This window comes from Scyliorhinus torazame, chromosome 10, assembly GCF_047496885.1.
Source record: "Scyliorhinus torazame isolate Kashiwa2021f chromosome 10, sScyTor2.1, whole genome shotgun sequence".
NCBI lineage: Eukaryota > Metazoa > Chordata > Chondrichthyes > Carcharhiniformes > Scyliorhinidae > Scyliorhinus > Scyliorhinus torazame.
The window spans coordinates 137,204,850-137,219,311 of record NC_092716.1 but is presented as its reverse complement, the minus strand read 5'-3'; positions in this window follow the sequence as shown (position 1 = coordinate 137,219,311).

Genomic DNA, 14,462 nt, shown 5'->3' with positions numbered 1-14,462 from the left:
GTCTTTCCAAAAATTGTTGCCTTATCCTGTTCCATATCCAGTTTCATGTGTGCTTTCTTCATCGACGGTCTGCTCAGAAGCAAAGGTATCTCACTTGAAACAACATCTGTGTGCATGAAATGATTCACTCTGGCAATATTGCAAGGGATCACTACTCTTTTCAGCGACTTCAGAGTATTATCATCCCCAAACTTGAAACTTGTGGAACTTTCAAATTCCTTAACCTTGTTACGACTTTCAGCATTCAAGGAGTCCAGGTAACATTTTAACCAGTCAATTCCACACACAGTAGATGTGCAGCCATTGTCCAATACAGCACAATTGAAGGATTCTGCAACCAACACCCTCATTACCGGCGTAAAACTGCTTGTTAATAGGACAATGTCTTCTCTCTGAACACTATCTTTTTCCTCTTCTGACTCTTCCATGTCATGTGTCGCTTCAAACACTCTATCATAACGTTTTGGACAGTTGAAGACATAATGGTATTGAGAGTCACATCGATTTATCATGCCCCGTGCATTTCTGGGGTTCATCTTCCTATTGTAGTTTCTAACTGGGTTTCTGTCTTCATACTTTCCTTGTCTCGATCTCCTTCTATAGTCTTGGGCCCTGTTCGTAGCCGTACAATTTCGCCATCCTGTTCGTAGTGTATTTTCCATATTCTGCTTTATAGCAGGCTGACCTATTTGAGTTATCAGAGCCATCGGAATCGAATTTTTCCCCAAAACGTCTTGAAAGCTTTTGTCAACTGATCGAATAAGGTATCCTCATCCGTAAACTGAACTCCTGTCAAAACCAGGAGCCTATCCATGTTGCTCACTCCAGCACAGTCAAGTAATTTAAAGGCCAACACAGACTGTGGAAATTCCAGGTTGTGTTTCAGCAGCCTTTTATATAGTCTGCCAAATTCCATTATATAGTCTTCCATGGAGAATTCCTCTATTTTCCGGAACTTATCAAATTCCGACCATGCTTCATACGCACTTAACAAGTCATCTTTCTTGTAAATCTTATCCAGATATTGTAATAGAGTCCCCAGACCTTATTCTGAGTCTTACTCTTCCAATTCCAGCTCAGAAAGCACTTTGTTTCGGATTTTACTGTCATAAGGTAGAGAAAGAGCCAATGCCATACCTTGTTTTCTCTTTCCCAAGGCAGTTACCTTAGTCCACATAACTACTGCACTTCTCCATTGGTCGTACGATTCCCTTTCAGAAAATAAGGGAGGATAGTCATATCCAGCCATCTTTATCCTGGGTTCAGCCATGTATCTTTTTTTCTTCTTCTCACTCACTCCTTGGTTTGATCAGGAAAGGTTGTATCTTTCAAACCTTCACATTTGCACAGCAACCGTCCTCTGCTACCATTGTTATACATTTTAGTTACTGTTGTATGAAGAGTCAGAAGTCCTGTTCCTTTTCACCAAACACCATTTATTTCACTTACACAGCCTCTGCACAAAACTCCAACAACACACTACCTGACACAAGGGCCACCTGAAGCCCCTTTACATATCAGTGTCAATCATTGGATACTTAACATAAATGAGACAACTAATTGCAATGTCTCTTCATGCATTACTTATCTCTTAACCCATTACTTAACAGCCGTCAAAGTGACGGTCGCCCTAAACGTCTACTCGACAGGGTCGTTCCAGTCGCCGAGTGGGGACCTTATCAGGCATCTCCCAGGCGTCAGTGCACAGGTGCATCCGTGCAGTGACTGACGCCCTGTAACACCTTGCAGACCGGTACATTCAGTTCCCTGTGGACCACACCCACCAGGATGCCTGGGCAGCGGGAGTCGCAGCTGTGGTACATGGAGTGATCAATGGGGTGGACGTCGCCATGCGGCCACCATCGTATAACAGGCCGATGTTCACGAACAGTAAGGGATACTACTCCATCAACATTCAGGTGGTCTGTGACCACCAGATGAAGATACTGCACGTCTGCAGCCGGTACCCGGGCAGCATGACTCGTTTATCCTGGCACAATTATTCATCCCCGGCATGTTCGAGGGAAAGCCCCACCCCCCCCCCCCCCCCCCCCCCCCCACCCACCCCCCCGGCTGCGGGGCTGGTTGCTGGGCATCAGAGGTTAACCGTTGCGGTCATGGCTGTTGACGCCTATACGGAGGCCACAGACTGACGCGGAGACCCGCTACAATGATGCCCATTATGCGACCAGGTATGTGGTCGAGAGGTGCTTTGGGCTGCTGAAGATGTGCTTTAGGTGCCTGGACTGCACTGGAGGGGCCTCCAGTACCCGTTGAATAGGGTCGGCCGCATCATTGTGATCTGCTGTGTCCTCCACAATATAGCCCAGCAGCGGGGCGATGTGCTGGACGAGGAGGAGGAGGGGGGGGGGGGGGAGGATCACGACGAAGGGCACGCCTCTCCAGATGAGGAGGATGGGGCGGGGGGGCAATGTACGGGACATGCGGGCTGGACCTGGACGGGAGGCTGCCCAACGATACCGGCAGGGCCACCGGGGGACAGGGTTTGCTGAGCAGGGGCATGGTCACTACAGTACGGCACCTCCTCACCACCCACTGCCCTCACCACCCACAACACCCATGAGACTCGCCTTCCCCATACTGACCAACCTTAGCTCCCACACCACCGCATCACCCATATGCACTCCAACCCTCCATGACACATCCACCTGTGTCAAAACAAGTTGGGCCCACACGCTTGCTGGTGAAAGCGGGTCTGGTCCATGCCGGGAATGATGACCCCCCACTCTGTGATGAGCTCTGAGCTCCACATCATTAGAGAATGTCCCATTGCCACAGTAACACCCTCCACCGGGTGGTCCCTGTATGCGGGCTGGACACTGCATCACATGGCCCTGTCTTTTCGCTGGGGGTGGGGTGGAGTGGACGTCCAGGTGGGTGGATGGGGGTGCGGTGCACACGTCACATCCCCCGGGGTCAACTTTCCATCAGCCCTCACCCACAGTGGCACTCAGTTCCCACCCCACCCCTGCACGCATCGGACAGAGCACAGAGGCAGCTTTCATCGGTGTTACAGTGTGTTTAATAACAAAAGTTCCATACATGTGCCCTAGCCCCTATAACTAAGCTGTGCCCTGCACCCATGCCAACTTACTAGGTGTCTAACTTTTTGGCCTTACAGACCCTATCAGTACGTCTCGGTGGTTCCCAGACGGTACAGCAGAGGTGGAGGTGGATTGCTGTGACTCCTGCCCTGCGACTAGGATCCTCTTGGTGCTCGTTTCCTGGGGCGGCCCGTCCTGGATGGGCCAGGCTGCACCTCGGGTATTTCGGATCGCGTGCTGCCACCTTGTCTTGCCCGCTGCCCAGCAAATGCACCAGGGACAGCAGGGGGGCGGGCTTCTCCATCGGACGGGGGGCGAATGGGGCCAACCCCCGAGGCACACCAGACACCTGAAGCTGCCAGTCCTGGATTCCCGCTCTGGCATCGACCAGGGTCTGTAAGGTGGTGGCCATGGAGCTCAGGGAGTTGGCCATCCCTGTCTGGGTCTGTGCGACGCTGGCCAGCACCTGGCCAATGGCGCCGATGCTCTCAGCGATGGCCTGCTGAGACTGGGCCAAGGTGAGGAGCGCCGCTGCAATCTGGAGCTGGCTCTGGCTCATGGCTGCCTGTGATTGGGCAGCCCTATCCTGGACCATGGACGCCACATGCCCAGACAGCCCCAGGCCTTTGTGGTAGTCACCACTAACTGTATTAGATGTATATTAGATGTAGTACGGTGAGACTCCTGTACTAGAGGTAGGTGGGTAAATCCCTGCCTGCTGGCTCCGCCCAGTAGGCGGCGTATAAATGTGTGTGCTCGCCGGAGCGTCTCCCATTCAGGCAGCAACTACAGGAGGCCACACATCTTTGCTCAATAAAGCCTTGATTACTCACTAATCTCGTCTTTGATAGTGCATCAGCCTTGCATACTCTTAGCCAATGTCCAACACTGTCGCCTCTATTGCCTCCACCGCAGATGCCACCCGTGCGGTTTTGGCCATGGTGCCACTCATGTCCGACATCATTCCCTGCTCCTGCACGCAGATGGACCCCTCCACCTGCGTCTGCAGGTGCTGGAAACCGGCCGTCATTCCCTTCTCTCGTCCCTGGGTCTCTGACTACATCGGGTCTATGGGTGGGTGTGGAAATTCCATAACCCGGGACCCGTCTGGGCGGCAGCTGGTCCGGCCCCTCGGCAGCTCCTACCTCCACCTTCTGTACCAGAGTGGCTGTGTGATGCTCACCAGTGAGTGTCCCGGAAGCCTCATCACTAAAGAGACAAACCGAGGTGATAGTCTCTACGATGGTGGAGGAGGTAAGTGACAGTAAGTCTAAGTCTGTGTCCCCATCAGAGGCAAAGTCCAGGGTCTCCTGTGTCGATCCGTGATTCGATGGTCCCTGTGTCACCGACCCTGTATGTCCATCCCCTGTGTTTCCATCCCCTGTGTGTCCGTCCTATGTGTGTCCGTCCTATGTGTGTCCGTCCTCTGTGTGTCCGTCCTCTGTGTGTCCGTCCTCTGTGCGTCCGTCCTCTGTGCGTCCGTCCTCTGTGCGTCCGTCCTCTGTGCGTCCCTCCTCTGTGCGTCCGTCCTCTGTGTGTCCATCCCCTGTGTGTCCGTCCTCTGTGCGTCCGTCCTCTGTGTGTCCATCCTCTGTGTGTCCATCCCCTGTGTGTCCATCCCCTGGCACTGGCTGGGGGCGGGGGGCGCCGGATGGGCCGGGACCACCACCGGTTGCTCCTATAAGACACAAGACAGCACGTATGGTTAGACAGGTGAACGGGTGAGGGGGTGGGGTGAGCAGCTGGGGTGAGGGGGTTGGGGGAGGGGCTGGGGTGTGGTGGTTGGGGGAGGGGCTGCGGTGAGGGGATGGGGTGAGGAGATGGGTTGAGGGGCTGGAATGAGGAGCTGGGGCGAGGGGCTGGGGTGAACGGGTTGGGTGAGGGGGGTGTGGGGCTGGGGTGAGGGGGTGGGTGAGGGGCTGGGGTCAGGCAGGTGGGTCTCACTTGGTGGCGCGCCTCCGATCTCGCATTCGACACCCTCCTAGTCCTTGGGTCCACCAGCGCGGTCCACTGCCCTCTGCTCATGCACGGTGAGGGGGTGAAATACAGGCGCACTCCCTCAGGTTTTCTCCCGCTCCCTGCGGTTATGGACATTCTTCTCCTGGGGGTGCGGGCACACAAACATCAGCCGTGTTTGGTGGTCCGACGCATGCAGCCCAGCTGTGATGGCATAGGTGCACAGGGCACCTGGCCAATGCGGCTGGCATGGGTGGGTGCAGCCATGTGGGTCCAGGGTGGGGGTTGTGCCGTCCTCCTGTTGGGGGGGGTGTCACATGTGTGGTGGGTAGGGGGGTTGGTGCCAGGGGCACAGTGCTGGGTACTCACCCTGGCTGCCCTAAGTAGGTTGTGCAGCCTCTTACGGGCACTGGTCGTCTGTCCTGGGTGTCGACCCGACTTCACTGACGGCCTCGCCCACCTCCCTTCACAAACGCCGAATGGTGTTGTGTGGGGTCCTGCTGCTGGGCATCCAGGAGCGTGTCCAGGTCGGCATCCCGGTACATTGGCGCCGCGTGGCGGGCGGCCATCTTCCAGCTTCAGCTGTGTGTGGACGGTCGCGTTATTTCAAGCGCCGCGGCGCCGCGTATTTGACACCGATCTCGGGCCGCTCCTCGCGCTTCTCGTGGTGCCCATGTTGGCCCCTTCTGGGCCGCAGAATTGGTGGGCTAGGGGGTCCGTTGATGCCGCCATAAAACGCTCCGGTATTTACGACGCGTAAACCCTCAGCCCCATTATCAGAGAAACCTGCATCTTTTTTCTGAGGTGATGATGAATTTAGCTTGATTTTCTTCAGCCAATCTGACCCCATGAGGCTTAGTCTGTGTCCTTTTACTACAACTATGGGAACCAGACTCCTTCGTGACCCTCTATGGACTGACCTCATTAACACTACACCCTGTATGCTTCATTCGATGCCGGTGCTTATGTCGTTACATTGTATACCTTGTGTTGCCCTATTATGTATTTTCTTTTCTTCCCTTTTCTTGTCATGTACTTAATGATCTGTTGAGCTGCTCGCAGAAAAATACTTTTCACTGTACCTCTGTACACGTGACAATAAAAAAATCCAGTCCAATCAAATCCAACTGGGCAGACAGGTGCTGATATGACATGGGAGTTGACGTCGGACCTGTCATCCTCATTGCTTCAGAGGTTGCCAAAGCGGCCATTGTCCGACTGAGCCTGATGGGTTGCAGCCCTCCCCGTAGCTACTTAAATGTCTGTTCTCCTGCCACTGTGACATCAGCACATGTTTCAACCTTCAGATTCAATGGAAGGTCATTAAGTAAAAGAACAATTTCTGTCGGGGAGTAGGGGGTTGGGGGGTTGAGTTGGGGTCGGCCTCGCTTAACTCCATTGTGTTGAACTTATAAACTTCGGACTTTTCCTCCAAGCTGAATAATCACTGGGGCGACCAATGATTTTTTGGGAGCTCGGTGCAGTCTGTCTGATCCTTGAGGATGGCCTCCCCCGCACAGGCCTCTAGACTCTGTGACTGACGGTCACTCTTCCTTTTCTCAGACTCAGCTATACCCTCACTGCGGGTACTTCGAGAAGCAGCCGTTTCCCACCTTTTCTGATTTACCTCACTTTGTTTGCTTTGCAAGAAAAAGTACTTTGTTCAGCTCTTTCAGTTGCTTGATCCAATTCAACTGCTTTGTCTCAGGATATTCTGGTTTCTGCCAGAAACTCCTAAATATTCAAATTATTGATACCACAAACCAAACAGTCAAGTACCATATCACTCAGAGAGAGACTGAATTTGGAGTATACAGCCTGTAGCGCACAAAGACTCACGAGAGACGAATAGAGATGAAGTCGATGAGGCTTTATTAAGCGTGACTTGTTCCCCGCAGTTCAGCAGCCGACTGGCCTGCGGGGGAGAACTCCTGGTTCTTATACTCCGCCTTCAGGGCGGAGCTAGGGATCAACAGCCAACCAGGACCCGGGATCTGTCAGCCAATGACATCACGGCTTCACAGTCCCACATGACCCCTAATGCATACTACCACATTCACCCCTTGTTAAAAATGAACCCGGCGGGGTGGTGCTTCGCATGGTGGTAGGGGTTTACAAAGCTGGTCCTGGGAGGAAAAAAACTTTTGCATGTCATCACAGTGCCCTACACTGGGCTATGTACAGGGTTTTTTTGTTTTGAACTATTTACAGTATTCGTAAGAGGAAAAAAAATTCTCGTGAAAGTCCACAACATTCTAGTGTTACACCGATGCCACGAGTCGGTCGGGCGGTCTAGTCATCCTTGTCGATCGCCTCAGCCCCGGTGGTGGTGGTGCTTGTTCCAGTGTTGTCGTCTCCGGGAGCTTTACGGTGTCTGATTCTGCTTCACTCCTGGTCGGACATGGGAGGAGGACCGATCCTCCCGGGAAGGGGGGCGGTCGCGGGGTGCGCCGGTGGCAGGGAGGGGCTGATTGGTGTCGGGGGGGTGTGCGTGTTGCCGGCGGGCGCCAGGTCTCGCAGGGAGACCGTGTCCTGTCGGCCGTCGCGGTACGCCACGTAGGCGTACTGCGGTTTCGCGTGGAGGAGGTGAACCCTCTCGACCAACGGGTCCGTCTTGTGCGCCCGCACATGTTTCCGGAGCAAGATGGGTCCTGGGGCCGCCAGCCAGGTCGGCAGCGACGTTCCAGAGGAGGACTTCCTGGGGAAGACAAGGAGGCGCTCATGAGGTGTTTGATTAGTGGTAGTACACAACAGCGACCGGATGGAGTGGAGAGCGTCCGGGAGGACCTCCTGCCACCGTGAAACTGGGAGATCCCTGGACCGTAGGGCCAGTAGGACGGTCTTCCAGACCGTGCCGTTCTCCCTCTCTACTTGCCCGTTCCCCCGGGGGTTGTAGCTGGTCGTCCTGCGCGAGGCTATACCCTTGCTGAGCAGGAACTGGCGCAGCTCGTCACTCATGAAGGAGGACCCCCTGTCGCTATGGATATATGCGGGGCAACCGAACAGTGTGAATATGGTGTTAAGGGCTTTAATGACTGTGGCCGCTGTCATGTCGGGGCAGGGGATGGCGAAAGGGAAACGAGAGTATTCGTCCACCACGTTCAGGAAGTATGTGTTGCGGTCGGTGGAGGGGAGGGGCCCTTTGAAATCCAGACTGAGGCGTTCAAAGGGACGGGAAGCCTTGATCAGGTGCGCTCTATCCGGCCTGAAAAAGTCCGGTTTGCACTCTGCGCAGATGTGGCAGTTCCTGGTGACTGTACGGACCTCCTCCACGGAGTAGGGGAGGTTGCGGGACTTTATAAAATGGTAGAACCGAGTGACCCCCGGGTGGCAGAGGTCCTCGTGGAGGGTTTGGAGACGGTTAATTTGTGCGTTGGCACATGTGCCGCGGGATAGGGCATCGGACGGCTCGTTCAGCTTTCCGGGACGGTACAAGATCTCATAGTTGAAGGTGGAGAGCTCGATCCTCCACCTTAAGATCTTGTCATTTTTAATTTTGCCCCGCTGTGCATTATCGAACATGAAAGCTACTGACCGTTGGTCAGTGAGGAGAGTGAATCTCCTGCCGGCCAGGTAATGCCTCCAATGTCGCACAGCTTCCACTATGGCTTGGGCTTCCTTTTCCACTGAGGAGTGGCGGATTTCTGAGGCGTGGAGGGTTCGGGAGAAAAAGGCCACGGGTCTGCCCGCTTGGTTAAGGGTGGCCGCTAGAGCTACGTCGGAGGCGTCGCTCTCGACCTGGAAGGGGAGGGACTCGTCGATGGCGCGCATCGTGGCCTTTGCGATATCCGCTTTGATGCGGCTGAAGGCCTGGCAAGCCTCTGTCGACAAAGGGAAGGTCGTGGTCTGTATTAGGGGGCGGTCCTTGTCTGCGTACTGGGGGACCCACTGGGTGTAATATGAAAAGAACCCCAGGCAGCGTTTTAGGGCTTTTGAGCAGTGAGGGAGGGGAAATTCCATGAGGGGGCGCATACGTTCGGGGTCGGGGCCTATTATCCCATTGCGCACTACATACCCCAAGATGGCTAGCCGGTTTGTGCTAAAAACGCACTGTGAGGTTCAAGGCTTTAGCGGTCTGGAGGAATTTTTGGAGGTTGGCGTCGTGGTCCTGCTGATCGTGGCCGCAGATGGTTACGTTGTCGAGATACGGGAACGTGGCTGCAACCCGTGTTGATCAACCATTCGGTCCATCTCTCGTTGGAAGACCGAGACCCCGTTTGTGATGCCAAATGGGACCCTTAGGAAGTGGTATAATCGCCCGTCTGCCTCGAAGGCTGTGTACTTGCGGTCACTTGGGCGGATGGGGATCTGATGGTAGGCGGACTTGAGGTCCACGGTGGAGAAGACCTTATATTGGGCAATCCGATTGACCATGTCGGATGCAGAAGCCTTTGATCTGTACGGAGTGGGATCCTGCAGCTAGGGAAATCTTTTGCGCACTGGGACGGATGGTCAAAAAACAGCGTCTTACCGTGTCGGGGTGGATGAAGCTTTCTGTGCTCCCGGAGTCGACCAGGCATGGTGTCTCGTGCCCGTTGATCAGCACCGTTGTTGTCGTCGTCTGGAGCGTCCGGGGCCGTGCTTGGTCCAGCGTCATTGAGGCCAGACGTGGTCGTAGTGCTTCAGCGTCTTCCTCGAACCCCGTTGAGCCGTCGATGCTGGGGTCCATTGTTGCCGTCCAAGATGGCGGCGGGGGTGAACAAAATGGCCGCCCCCATGCGTCGCACACGGCTGGGGGGTCCCAAGATGGCGGCGCCCCTCCCCCCCTCGTGGTGACCGGGACCCAAAATGGGTCCTGCGCCTGGGGGTCGCACATGGGGCGCTGGGGGGGTTGGGGAGCGTTTGAAACGCGCAGGACTCCTTGTTCTCCGGGGACAGCGGTGGCCGGGACCCAAAATGGCTGCGCCTGCGGGTCGTACATGGGGCGCTGGGGGGGTTGGGGAGCGTTTGAAATGCGCAGGACTCCTTCTTCTCTGGGGACAGCGGCGACCTCCCGGGACAGGCACACAGCCGCGAAATGGCCCTTTTTCCCGCAGCTCTTGCAAATCGCTGCGCGGGCCGGGCAGCGCTGCCAGGGGTGTTTCGCCTGGCCGCAGAAATAGCAGCGGGCCCCCCCGGGACGACTTGGCGTCTGAACCACGCAAGCCTGTGGGGTGGGGGGGGGCGTTTGTCGCGACGGGGGTGCACATAGCCCAAGGGGCTGCCGCGCGGTCGGGGCCGTCCACGCGGCCGTTTCGCGCGGCCACATCGAGGGAGGCTGCAAGGGCCCGTGCCTCTGAGAGTCCTAGCGACTCTTTTTCTAAAAGTCTTTGGCGGATTTGGGGAGAGTTCATACCTGCCACAAAAGCATCGCGAATTAACATGTCCGTGTGTTCAATCGCGTTTACCGGCGGGCAGCTGCAGGCCCGTCCCAAAATTAGCACTGCGGCGTAGAATTCGTCTCGCAATTCTCCGGGACTTTGCCGTCTCATTGCGAGTTGGTAGCGTGCGTAGATCTGGTTCACTGGGCGAACATAGATGCTCTTTAGTGCTGCGAACGCCGTCTGGAAATCCTCTGAGTCCTCGATGAGAGGGAAAATTTCCGGGCTTACCCTTGAGTGCAGGACCTGTAGTTTCTGGTCTTCTGTGACCCGGCCGGGGCCCGTTCGGAGGTATGCTTCGAAACAAGTCTGCCAGTGTTTAAAAACTGCTGCTGAACTGTAGCGCACAAAGACTCACGAGAGACGAATAGAGATGAAGTCGATGAGGCTTTATTAAGCGTGACTTGTTCCCCGCAGTTCAGCAACAGACTGGCCTGCGGGGGAGAACTCCTGGTTCTTATACTCCGCCTTCAGGGCGGAGCTAGGGATCAACAGCCAACCAGGACCCGGGATCTGTCAGCCAATTACATCACGGCTTCACAGTCCCACATGACCCCTAATGCATACTACCACACAGCCATCTGGCGATGCCTGGTTACAAAAGTGGACACTGTTTCTCTCAGGTGCCCAATGGCTGAATGGGATTTATAGCACTGCATTATAATGGAGGGCCGGGGATTATCGTGGTGTTTCACTTGTTGCACCCGTTGGTCAAAGGATTTATTATCCAGAATCTCGAGGGATGTTAGGTTTCTCACAAGGTTAAAAGTTTAAGGGCCATGAGGCACGATCAATTGAATAAAGACTAGAGTTGGATACAACTGAGGCTTTATTACTCTAAGATGAGTGGCCTTCCACAGCAGCTGGCGAAATGGCTGCTGAATGGAGGACATGCATATTTATACTCCGCCTACTGGGCGGAGCCAGCAGGCAGGGACTACCGGCAAACCTGTAGTGCAGGTCCTACCTTCCATCACCTAATACAGGTGCAACAGTGGTTCACCACCGGTCACAAACTGTGAGTAATGTAACTTTTTGCGAATCTTCTGCCCCACTTTCGTTGGCATCAAAAAAGTATCAAAGCCTTTCAATGTATTGATCCAACTTACAAACCTCGGATCAAATGGATCAATTTTCCCGAACTGTGCCATGGCTATTCGACTCTGATTGATTCTTTACCATGTGGCAGGCCTCCGAGAGTCCACTCTTCCTTCATCCAAAAGTTGAAAACCTTTTCCTTTTGTAACAGAACTGATTTATTCTCGTAACCAATGTTGCAGCGTGAGGAAATACGACAAGGTAGAGTTGAATCACAATGGTGATTTTTTTTTAACAACTGGTGAACTATATTTTGTACAGATCAATACAACACTGACACAGGTCTAGTTACACCCCCTCTGGGCTTACTCCGATGATTCTCCCTTACCCAGGTCCGTGCCCTAGAACCCGATAGACCTAGGTTCACACGCTCCATCCTCTTAGGTTCCAGGCGGGTCACCTGGACCATGTAGGATCGCTTCTGAAAGGACTCAAGCTATCCCAAGTATTGAAGACTGATGTTTGAACTGTTTCCACTCTGTAGCTTTTGTGTAAGAAATTATTTATCCTGTCCCCGCTGTTCTTTAAACAAATTTGTGTGCAGCAATCTCCATCCCATTTCATATTGGTTCATATTTGTTTTCTTCCTTTTCAGTTAAACCTACTCAGTACATTCCACCAGGTAACCAAAATCAAGCTATTTAGAGTTTAAATATGTTTCAGCTCCTCACCTTTCTCCCCTTGCCCTGATTTCCAATATGTCCGACTTTTGCAGTTTCAGTTGTGACTCAGTTGGAAGAAATCTTGGGCGGGATTCCCACAACGGGCAGCTCCAGTGCCGTCCTAGCCCCCTGTGGGCCGCAGAATGGGGTCCCGGAATAGGCGCCGACGCCGGAGTAAAACACTCCCACAGGGCTACAGGAGCCAGCGTGGAGGAAAGGAGGCCAGGGGGGGCAGATCGGTGGGCCCCGATCGCAGGCCAGGCCACAACGGAGGCCCCCCCCCGGGGTCGGGCCCCACTCCCCGCCACAGGCTGCACCCGCACCCTTCAACACCGAGGTCCCGCCGGTTCAGAGGATGTTAGAACAGCGCCGGCGGGACACGGCATTTTGTTGACGGCCGCTCAGCCCATGCGGCCCGGATTATCAGCGCGCCGGACTATGCCGGCCCGGACCGGAGAGTTGGCGCATACCCCGACCAGCGCCACGACGACCACGGCGGTGCCGATTCTCCGCATTGCGGGGAATTGCGTCCCGGCGTCGGGGTGGCGTGGCGCGATTCGCGCGGGTGGGTCGGAGAATTCCGCCCCTTGTTTCTGAGGCAAAGTTGGTGAGTTCAATTTCCACTCCAGCACTTGAGTGCAGCCATCAAGATTGACATTCCAGTGCAGCACAAGATACAACCCGTTTGCTCCGCCATGTCAAGGTGAATGGCCAAGCAGCATTATTTCTGAAAAGCACTGGGGTATTATTTATTTAACGTTTGGTGCATATTCATCCCGCAATGTACTCAGAAAAACAGATCATCAACACATGGCGATTTGTGGGAGATTCCCATGCACAAATTGTCCGCCCTTTTTCCGAATAAAACATAAAAGCCTCCACTTCAAACACATTTCATTGACTTTAAAGTGTGGTGGAACATTGAATGGTCATGAACGGTGCTGTATAAAGGCAAGACCTTCTTCTCAAGGCACAGTATATTCTAAGCACATGGAGTGCTGTTGTATCCTTGGACATCAGAAGATCATTATACTTCCTATACCTGGTACCGTGTGCAATGTGTGACCACAGTGTCATCTACACCAATTATTGAAATAAGCTGCCATACCATCAGCTCACAAATGTGTAAATGGAGACATTTTTGACCTGTGATCGAGAGTTATACTGACACTGGATAATCTGCTGTCTGCTGTTCTTCACAGGAAACTAATTCGACTATTTGTAATATTATTTCCATAATTTACAGTGAGTTACAATGTAAACATGAGTGAGGACCGAGTTACAGTTGATGTCTTCTCTGGGAGCTTTGCCACTTTCTGGAAATTCATGGCAAAGGATCAGTAGACACACAGTGAAAATACACGATTAAATAATCGACTAATGCCTGAGAATCAAAACAGTGAGAGGTTCTAATAAATGTGTCATGTGATATTTTTAGATTTGTTTCTCTAATTTGATCAGACTCAATTTGAGGTCAGGCTGACAGGTATTTGGTATCATTATAGCAGCTAGTGAGCTTCACAATGCACACGAATAGCACATTCAGTCAGTTGAACCTGTTCCACAACCTGCAGTTTCTGTCTCTCAAATGTTCGACCATTCAAAAAGCAGATGAGATTTGTGGCAAAGATTATTTGGGCTTTACTTCCAATTGTTTAAACATGGGAATATCATAAAATATCCGTCTTGTTTATTATTGATTCAAGTTTTAAATCTTCTTCTCCAGGAAAACTGACTGACTACTATCCACCAGGTAAAAAACATACACGGTCTCACTGTATCTTTGGTCTGTGGTCTTGACTCAGGCCCAAGTTTCCAGTATGCCCAAATTTTAATTTGTCAGCTGGGACACAATTCACTGATATTGTCACACTGAGTTAAAGTAAGTTCAAATCCTACTCCAGCTCAGACAAGCCAAATAAGTGAAAAGAAATGGATTAATCATCCGGCATACACTTCAGCAATGAACACAAGACAGCCACACCCAGACCATTCATCGATGCAGAGTTTGTCTCATTCCCAAATTGGAATTGTGCGAAAATTGAGAGAGCTGTCTCAAAGACATGGTAAACCATAAGCTGACAAAGACACACTCACAGAATCAGTATCTTTCACCCAGCATCGTAGGTCCCTCCAGCCTCATTCCCCAGTATGTCTTGTCCCACTGGCACTATGACCCATCAGAAATGGCAGCACAGTAGTAAACATTTTCTAGCAGCTACCATCCTCTTCAGCTGAGGTAGCATTGGTCCTCCGCATTGAACACCACTTGGAAGAAGCACTGAATGTAGACAGGATGAGGGAACTTCACAATCCATTAC